This window comes from Microtus pennsylvanicus, chromosome 2 (genome assembly GCF_037038515.1).
Source record: "Microtus pennsylvanicus isolate mMicPen1 chromosome 2, mMicPen1.hap1, whole genome shotgun sequence".
In the NCBI taxonomy this organism is placed as follows: domain Eukaryota; kingdom Metazoa; phylum Chordata; class Mammalia; order Rodentia; family Cricetidae; genus Microtus; species Microtus pennsylvanicus.
In genome coordinates, this window is record NC_134580.1 from 37,063,982 (window position 1) to 37,072,986 (window position 9,005).

Consider the following 9,005-nt stretch of genomic DNA (forward strand, 5'->3'; position numbering starts at 1 on the left):
AGAATGAAGAGTTGATTTTATATTATGGTTCCAGAGAGATAGAAATATGTCACCATCCTGGTATGCATGATGTCTGGAGAAGTAAACTGAGAGACTGAGATTTCACATCTTGAACAATAAGAAGAGGCAGAAATGATAAACTGGAAATGGATTTAGAAAACTCAAAGCCTACACTCACTTCTGTACTTCCTCCAGCAAGGCCACATTTCCTAGACCACCTCAACTGCTCCACTAATTGGGAACCAAGTATTCAAATGTTGAGTCCATGGGAGAGGTTCTCATTCACACTATAATAGTACATAACCTTATCCCCTCTTAAAAGGCCAGCTTCTTTACATACTTATTGCATTCAGTTGAAGGGAAGAACTATTTCTAGTCATTGTTGCAACTTTATGTTTAATATTATTTTTAACATGAAGACTATTCTCAGATCATAAGCTGAATAAATTGTGATATGAAATTAAGGGAATCATAGAGCATATGAATTGGAAAACAGGAATAGAAAATATGTGATTTTGCTTTTTGAAAGTTTCTCTGCTAAATATAATTTTTTTTATTCCAGTGGCGTATAAGGTGAATTATTACAAAGCTGATATTTTGGAGAACATCTTACTTCAAATTCTGTTGCTTATAGGAACTATCCAATTTTATATTTTAACTTCTAATGGAATAAAAGTACAAAGTGCCAGGAATATGCCTCAATTTTGAGGACATGATGAAGAGCAAATATTTTTTTAACCTTTAGGGAGGAAAAAATAAATGGAATTTTCATAGACACACATATGAGTGTCATTAAAATCATGAACAAGTTATGGAGGAGGCATACCTCCGCTAAAAGACCTGCAAAATAGGTTAACTAAGCTATCTGAGGAGGACAGGACTTTTATTAATTGAGATGCTAATGGTGATAAAATCTTGTTCTAGTTTAATTTATTTACTGTGATAAATTTTCTAAGTCCTGTGCCAAAAAGATAACTTAGCAGATGAAGGTACTTATATAATTTTACCTTTCCTGGTTATAGTCCATAATTCTGAGTCAAGGCAGCAACTTCAACCAACTATTAACAACATATCTTCCGTCAATCACAAAGAGAAATGAGTACATGCATCCTTATTTATATTCATGGGTTCAGTTAGATTTCTCCACTCATAGAGGTCAAGATGTCATGCCTAGAGAACGGTGCCACCTACAGCAGTGTGTCCTTGGAAAGGTGTTGGGGACTGCGGATCACCAGACCCTGAATTTCTTGTAAACAACTTGTTTTCCTCTTCTCTGAGCAGCCTGCGGCTACTCTGAGCACAAGGTCCTGATTACAGGAAAGTGGGTTCTGATGAGTCTACAGCTGAAAGATCCCAAGAGCTGGGGCGTGACCAGAGCCCTTTTTAAGCTGCCCCTGACCATAATAAAGTCGGCATTCTTGGCACTCTTGCATCAAGGATGACCTGTGTCTCTGTGTCTCTGTCTGTCTGTGTGTGCGTGTGTTCTTAAGTCTCCAGCTTAGTTCCCAGCTCGCGTACTGTCCCATAGTGCTGAGTATGAGCAAATGACAAGTGATCATAGAATAATTAAAAGAATGAGTAAATTATCAACACTAGTACTTGGCGCATTTGTGTTTTCAGACATGTGGTTCTCATGAGCTTTCTTATGATGGCATGGACACCACTTTATATCTGCACTTTCTGTAGCCTCTGCTTCATCCCTTCAAATTTGGGAACCTCTGCAGTCATTTTTCTTTAGGAAATGCATTTCCTTGCTTTTTGATTTTTAAATAAAAATTGGAAATCAATCTAAACTTAATTATTTGCTGTATAATTTGACCCTGTAAAAATTAATATTAAATGAGGTTTTGAGTTTTCTGCTTTTATTTTTGAAGTACAATATATTGACCTGAATACTATATTTCCTTGGTTAGAATTTGCAAAGCTGGATTTTTCTCTTGAGCTAGAATTTCAATTCCCACATGTGTTGAATAAGTCACCTGCTATAAAAAGACTTGGTGAGTAGAAGCCTTGCATACTTTTCATAAATTTAGTTATAGGCGAAAGATGACATGTCAAAAGCATGGAGAAACTTTGCAAGATTATTGAAGGCAGTGAGGGAAGACAGAGTAGATGAAATAGGAAGAGCAGGAGTCATCACATACTCCCCATATCGTTCTAATACAGGTGAACTCCATTGCTTACCTCTCTTAGAAATGAGTAGCTATATTAGTTACATTTGGTGCTGCTATACCAGGATACCAGTGAATGGATAATCGATAGAATACCAATTCATTTCTTATGTTATTTTAGACTAGAAAGGCCAATGAAGCACATTTGTTGAGCATGGTCTCTCAGTATCATGGCATGGGGGAATACAGAAAGCCAAAAAGGCACATATACCAAATAAAATAAAGAATCAAACTCATCCACGTAGAAATCTGATTTGATCATAGATAACTCTTGTAATAATAGTGTTCCTACTTTTATGAGAACAGAGCCCTGAGGAATTAATTCCTCCTAAGGACCCTACCTCTCAGTATCATTATATGAGGATTAAGTTTGCAACACAGAAAATCTGAAAGGTACACACAGAATATAGCAGTAGCATAACTCGGGGAGGTCATGATGATCTAAATAACACCATTCTCATTTTACAAATGACAAAATGTCATGATGCATTAAAAGTTCTTATCACATGTAGGATTAATGATAGTCAAATTTTACACCAGATAGTGTCCTTACTATCTGCCAACATAGTAAGAGACTGAATTCATTCTCTAAAAAAAATAAAAAAGCTTTATTTTATTATAAAAATTGTTCTTCCTACAGTAAAACTATTTTACTAACCAGACAAACAAAGGGAGTAATCTATAAAGACTCTAGTCTTTGTGTTTCTTCTATAGTATATTATGTTATGACTTGTGAAATAAAATAATTATATCAAAGGCATCTAAAGTCATTAAATAATAATGGTGGGAACAGGGTCTGTCTCTCATGCTTTGACTGACTCTTGGGAACCTATTTGCCATACTGAATTGCATTGCCTAGCTTTAGTATAAGGGAGGCATGCTTGATCATACTGTAACTTTAAATGCCATGTTTTTTTTTTTTTTGGTATCCATGGGAGATCTGTCCATTTCTAAACTGAAACAGGGGAAAGTAGATTGGGAGAAGGGAGCAGAGAGGAGATTAGGGTAGGTAATATGAGGGGAGGTGGGTGAGGAAGCTACCATAAGATGTAAATTAAATAAATAAATTATAAAAACAGGACAAATTGAATCAATGACTATGGACATTTAGGGAGGAATGTATGGAATTGTAACTATTAGGAATTAATCCTACGTTTTAGCACTCAAAAATAATGAAGTAAAGTTTGTTAAGCACTAAACATGCCCTAGGCTACCTGTAGAAATGATGAATATATCACATTCTCAGATTCTGGAAACAAGAGGATCAACTGGGATATTCTAAGTGATTCTTCAGTGATTCTTGCTGCAAACCACTAACAAAACTATGTGAATAAGCCACTCCAGTGCCACTGTAAAGAAAGCAAGTGTTCAGTTTGAGATATGCTGGTTTAGGAAATTGAATGGGTTATCAAGTGCTGATATTATATTGGGATTAGACATATGATCTGGGGTATAAAAATTACTTCAAGCACAGTTGTGAGGGAATGCTCACTAAGCATATATATGTGCTCAATAAGCACATTAACAATTTCCATGGGGATATTAGAATTAAGCTGTCAGTTGCAGAGGTGGTTTTTCCTCATAGTGTTTATATGGAAGAATAAAGACATTATCTGCCTCAGGGTTTCTATTGCTGTGCAGAGACACCATGACCACAGAAATTTATATTCCATTCCTTTATAATGGAAAAACATTTGATTGGGGTGGCTTATATTTTCAGAGGCTTACTCTGTTAGCATCATGGTGCAACATGGTGGCATGCAGGTAGACATTATGCTGATGAAGTAACTCAGTGTCCTACATCTTAACCTGCAGGCAACAGGAAGTGTTCTGAGACACTGGACAGTAACTTGAGCGAATATGAGACCTCACAGCTGTCCTCTACCATGACATACTTCCTCCAGCAGGACCACCTACTCCAACAAATCCACACTCCCCAATAGTATCACTCTCTATGGGATTGTGGGAGCCAATTGCATTCAAACACTAACACTCCTGTGAATAATGTCTCGGGTTTGAGGTACAGCCAGACCAGTTATTAAGCTAATATTTTTGTTGCACTTGAACCTTTTTCTAGGCACACAAAAACAAAGCCTTAAATGTTTATTTTTTTAACGAGGCACTGAAAATTTTCTCTGTTTTTCTATCTGATTATTATCTGAATTGATATTTAACTGGGTTTTATTGGATCTATTTTCATTGTTCTTCTTTGATTCAAGGTCTAACCTCTTAAAACAACCCATTAAACATCGGCAGCAGAAATGCTTCTTTTTCCTTTTTTTCTATTGCTTTGATTTTGGAGGCAAGCTGTGTCCTTGCCATGCTTATTTGAAGATGTGAAGTCTGTGGGAAACAGCATTGTATGACGATAAATCTATTTTTTCCCAGTTGAGAGTGTTAAGTTACCAAGAATTGCCTTTGGATTCTCATAAAGTTAAAAATACATAAGTTAAAAAAAAAAACCAAGCAAGCAAACAGGGTGCTCAAAGGGAAGCTGCTCCTGCTTAAACATGATACTGTAAAGGCTGTTTGGAGATACTTTCAGGATGTATGTGAATACTGTTGTGGAGATGGTAGGCAACAGGTAGTGATATATGCATCCACATTCACAGCATGGCTACTCCCTACTTTTACTTAATTTGTACTTCTGCAAAAAAATAGAAGAAGATACAGAAATCAAAGCAGATTCCTGAGAAGCCATATCTGAAGACATATTTTCTATAAAAAGGCTTGGTCAGTACCCAAATACTCCACAGAGTTTTTCTCTGAAGACTTATTCAATTCTTAATAATCACAGTAAGGCAATTAAATTATAAAATAGAAGCGCTATGGGAATCTAGGAAAGCAATTAGAAGAGGGAGCTTGGGTGATGGTTCAGGAGGTAAAGTACTTTGTGTGCAAGCATGAGAACCTGAGTTTGTTCCCCAGCACTGGTGTTGGACAATGGTCTCTATTCTGTCAATTTTATTTTAAATAAATGCTGATTGGTCAGTAGCCAGGCAGGAAATATAGGAGGGGCAACCTAACAGGAAGTAGAGGCAGGTCAATGAGAACAGGAGAGTTCTAGGAAGAAGGAAGTCCAAGTATGCAGTCCTGTTCCAGTCACTTAAAAGCCTGAGAGAGCTTGGGTAGTTATTATAGATAAAAAAGAAAAGAGTTAAGCATGGATTCTTGATACCAGCACTTTCTCTGGTGGGCTCTGCTTGCTAGAGGAAAGTGCTCTCATTTAAGAGAGGCTTCATGACTCAGCTTTAGCTGAAAACCCTTGCAGCTCTTTTAAGAGATCCTGATACAAAACACTTAAATGGTGTTGATAAAAAGCTGACTGCATGCTTTCTGGTGATGGTAGGGACTTGAAACACCACAGAGTTGTGGCCATAAACGTGACTCTAGCCTTTGCCTTTGCCATGAGGCTAGAATCTCAGAAAGCTAAAGAATGGGCTGGATTCAGCCATTGAAGCCACAGCTTTAAACCTACCCATATGGCTTATCATATTATTGACTCATGTGCTCAGAAAAAGAGAGAGATATAGAGTAAAGATAGATTCAAAGACAAAGAAAACCTCTAACTGCTTTACAATGTGTTAAAAATATATGCAGGCGTGGGAAAGAAAAGAAAAAGGTTAAAGTCCTTTAAAAAGAAGAGAGTAGTTGGGTGTAGTGGCAAGCACCTTTAATCCCAACACTTGGGAGGCAGAGGCAGATAGATTTCTGTGAGTTAAAGAATAGCCTGGTCTACAGATTGAGTTCCAGGACAAAGATATACAGAAACCCTGTCTCAAAAAGCCAAAAATTAAAAGCAAATATAAAAGAAATAGAGGTTAAAATAAAGCCATGTAAAGATGAAAAATACACAGAAAATTTGGATACTATATGTTGTTATGCTCTCTTTGAATTGTTTGAATGCTGAGAAAGGAGCAATAGCTGCTAAAAGATTTTTGTTTATAAAAGATGCTGAATTAATCCAAGATAGGTATTTTGAAAATATCTTTACTTTAAAAGATATGTTACTTTGGAGAAGAGGTTTTGCCTTTGTTTCCACAGAAAATGAGAGGCTATAAATTTATTCTGAGTTAAGAAAAATGAGGTTTCATCAAGGAAGATGACTAAGAAATCTCTGGTAGGAACAGATGGCCCAGATATCTGAGTTCTACATCCAGAAAAGATTGAAGACTGCTGCCTGAGATGATCAAGCTTCACAGGATACTCCAGTCAGGACTTAACCATGATTCTGAATTTTCTTTAGGTCCCGATAAGATTATCAACACCCCCAAACAGCAGGAAGTAGCCTGGAAAACTGTGCCCACATTTACAAAAAAAAGTGGACTATGGATATTTTCCTTTGTCTAGAATGTTGGTTACAAGTTGTTATGACTAATGGTCAGGAGAAAAACTAAAATAAGATATTAGATTCAGAGTTCTTGTTTTTTTTTAAGAGGGGGAAGTGGTGTGGGACAATGGTCTGTACTCTGTCAATTATATTTTAAATAAACACTGGTTGGTCAATAGCTAGGCAGGAAGTATAGGTGAGACAACCAGACAGGAAGTAGAGGTAGGTCCATGAGAACAGGAGAATTCTGGGAAGAAGGAAGTTTTAGTCGGAAGTCCTGACCCAGCCACAGAAGAAGCCTGATGTGAATGCCTCACCAAATAAGGTAAAGAGCCATGTGGCTAACATAGACAATAATAATGGGTGAGTATAAACTGTGAGAGTTAATGAGAAGTCTTAGATAATAGGTCTATCAGTTTATAACTAATGTAGACCTCCCAGCATTCAGTTCCATCTTCCCTGCCTACCTAACTTCTGCCCTATCAACATGCCAAGGCAGTTTCTTTATTCATTAACCAAGAAAAGCAACACACAGACAGAAGGACTTCCCACACCACATCCATCCAGCCCAAAGGAAAAGACAGCATTATGGCCATGAAATGGGAGAATTCTCATGCATATTTCAGAGCTGTTCTCAAGAGACAAAAATTGGAATAAAGAATAGGTTTTTCAAATGATAAACAAAAAAAATTAATTTGGTATAAGCACACAATGATATTTCTTTATTTCTGCTATTGGCTATAGCATAGATAAGAATTCAGATCTCCATGTTAAGGGCCTAAGTCTTAGGTTTCCATTCATGTTATGGTAAATAAATATAATATAATTTAGAAGTAGGAGAATGAAAGAAGAGGAGGATGGGCAGAAAACTTATCAATGAGCTAAGTTACAGACAGGTGAGAGCTAGCCTTAGTTCTTTATCAGTAGACTCATTCTAGATAGCACTTAGGTATCACATTTTAAAAACTTAGAGGAAAGGATGCTGTAAGTTCTTTCTATATAAAGGGTACATACATTTAATATTGAATATCTCACAATGTATACAAGAGTCAAAATATAGCACAATACCCTATCTATATGCAATTTTTAAATATTTTGACTAAGATAAATTTTGAAAACTGTATGACTATGATTCAACCATCTTCAATATTAATGATGATAATGATGATGATATTGAGTTTATCGAGGTGATTCACATCAATTAAAAAGAGTAATTAAAAAGGCTTTGGATGTCATATAAGGGAGTGGAAATGATGTAGCATTTCTCATCTTAAATGTTACCACCCATTAAAAGTGGCCTTGCCGCAAGTTTTAGGAACCACTTGGGAAAATTTACCATGAAAGTCTGAAATGCCCAAAAGTTTGCTGTGAGAGAGAATTTGATTATGCATGACTGTGCGTAAGCAGAGACTGCTTGTTCATTTCCCAGACACCCAGACCCAAAATAATCATACAGAAACTATATTATTTAAGACATCGGTTGGCCTGTTAGCTTAGATTTCTTATTAACTAAAATGCTTACATCTTAAATTACCCCATATCTATTATTCTGTGTATCGTCACAAGACTATGGCTTATCCCTGCAGCTATGTAGCATTCTTTGACTCTGCCTACTTTCTCTATATATCACTGTTTGGATTCCTCACCTGGCTTTATTCTGCCTTGCCATAGGCCCAAAGAAGATTCTTTGGCAATAAAACATATTTTACACCATATAGGAAGGAATCCCACATCACCTGTGGCTCTGCTATGCTGTGGTCATAGAACTCAGCTCTGACTACCTTCTCGAGAAGCTGATGGGATTTGGAGGCAGAGCATGAGGATGGAGGACATGCCAGGCCTGGTGGTGTTGGCTAAGTTCTAGGGAAAGCCATTGCTATAAATACACCAGCTAGCAAATGAGTCCTTAGTGGAACCACACCCACACATTTGTGAGTTTTAAGAGAACTCTAACCCCAGAGCACTGGACCAGAGAGGAGTGGAAATGAGGGACTCAAGCCTTGACAGCCATTAAATTGTAAATCAAGAAAAAAATAGAAAGAGGATATGATTATAATTTAAGAAGTAAGCTTCAAATCCATCTGACTTGAGTAGAAACACCCACCAGGCAGGTTTGAAGTTGTCTCCAAGATCACAAGGCACAGGTGATGTCAGAGTCTGGATTTAAACTAAACAAAAGAAAATCTCTTCTGGGGTGCATCTAGTTTAACATATTTTTGAGGTAAGAAACAGCTTCCTTTTGGATCCATTTTTAAAATCGCCCTCTGTTATACAATGATTCTGCAAATAGAACTGAAGTCAACGTTCAGCATCCTTTGTTTTTTATTGTTTTTGTTTGTTTTTTGGTTTTTTTTTTTTTCGAGACAGGGTTTCTTTGTGGATTTTGGAGCCTGTCCTGGAACTAGCTCTTGTAGACCAGGCTGGTCTCAAACTCACAGAGATCCGCCTGCCTCTGCCTCCCGAGTGCTGGGATTAAAGGCGCGTGCCACCACCGCCCAGCCCAT

At 37.1% G+C, this 9,005-nt stretch overlaps 1 pseudogene; it reads left to right on the top strand.

The window, feature by feature from the left end:
* The window catches only part of LOC142844190 (bolA-like protein 2 pseudogene), a 145,067-nt pseudogene extending 136,578 nt beyond the window's left edge, over positions 1–8,489 (top strand).
* Positions 8,490–9,005: the final 516 nt, after the last annotated feature.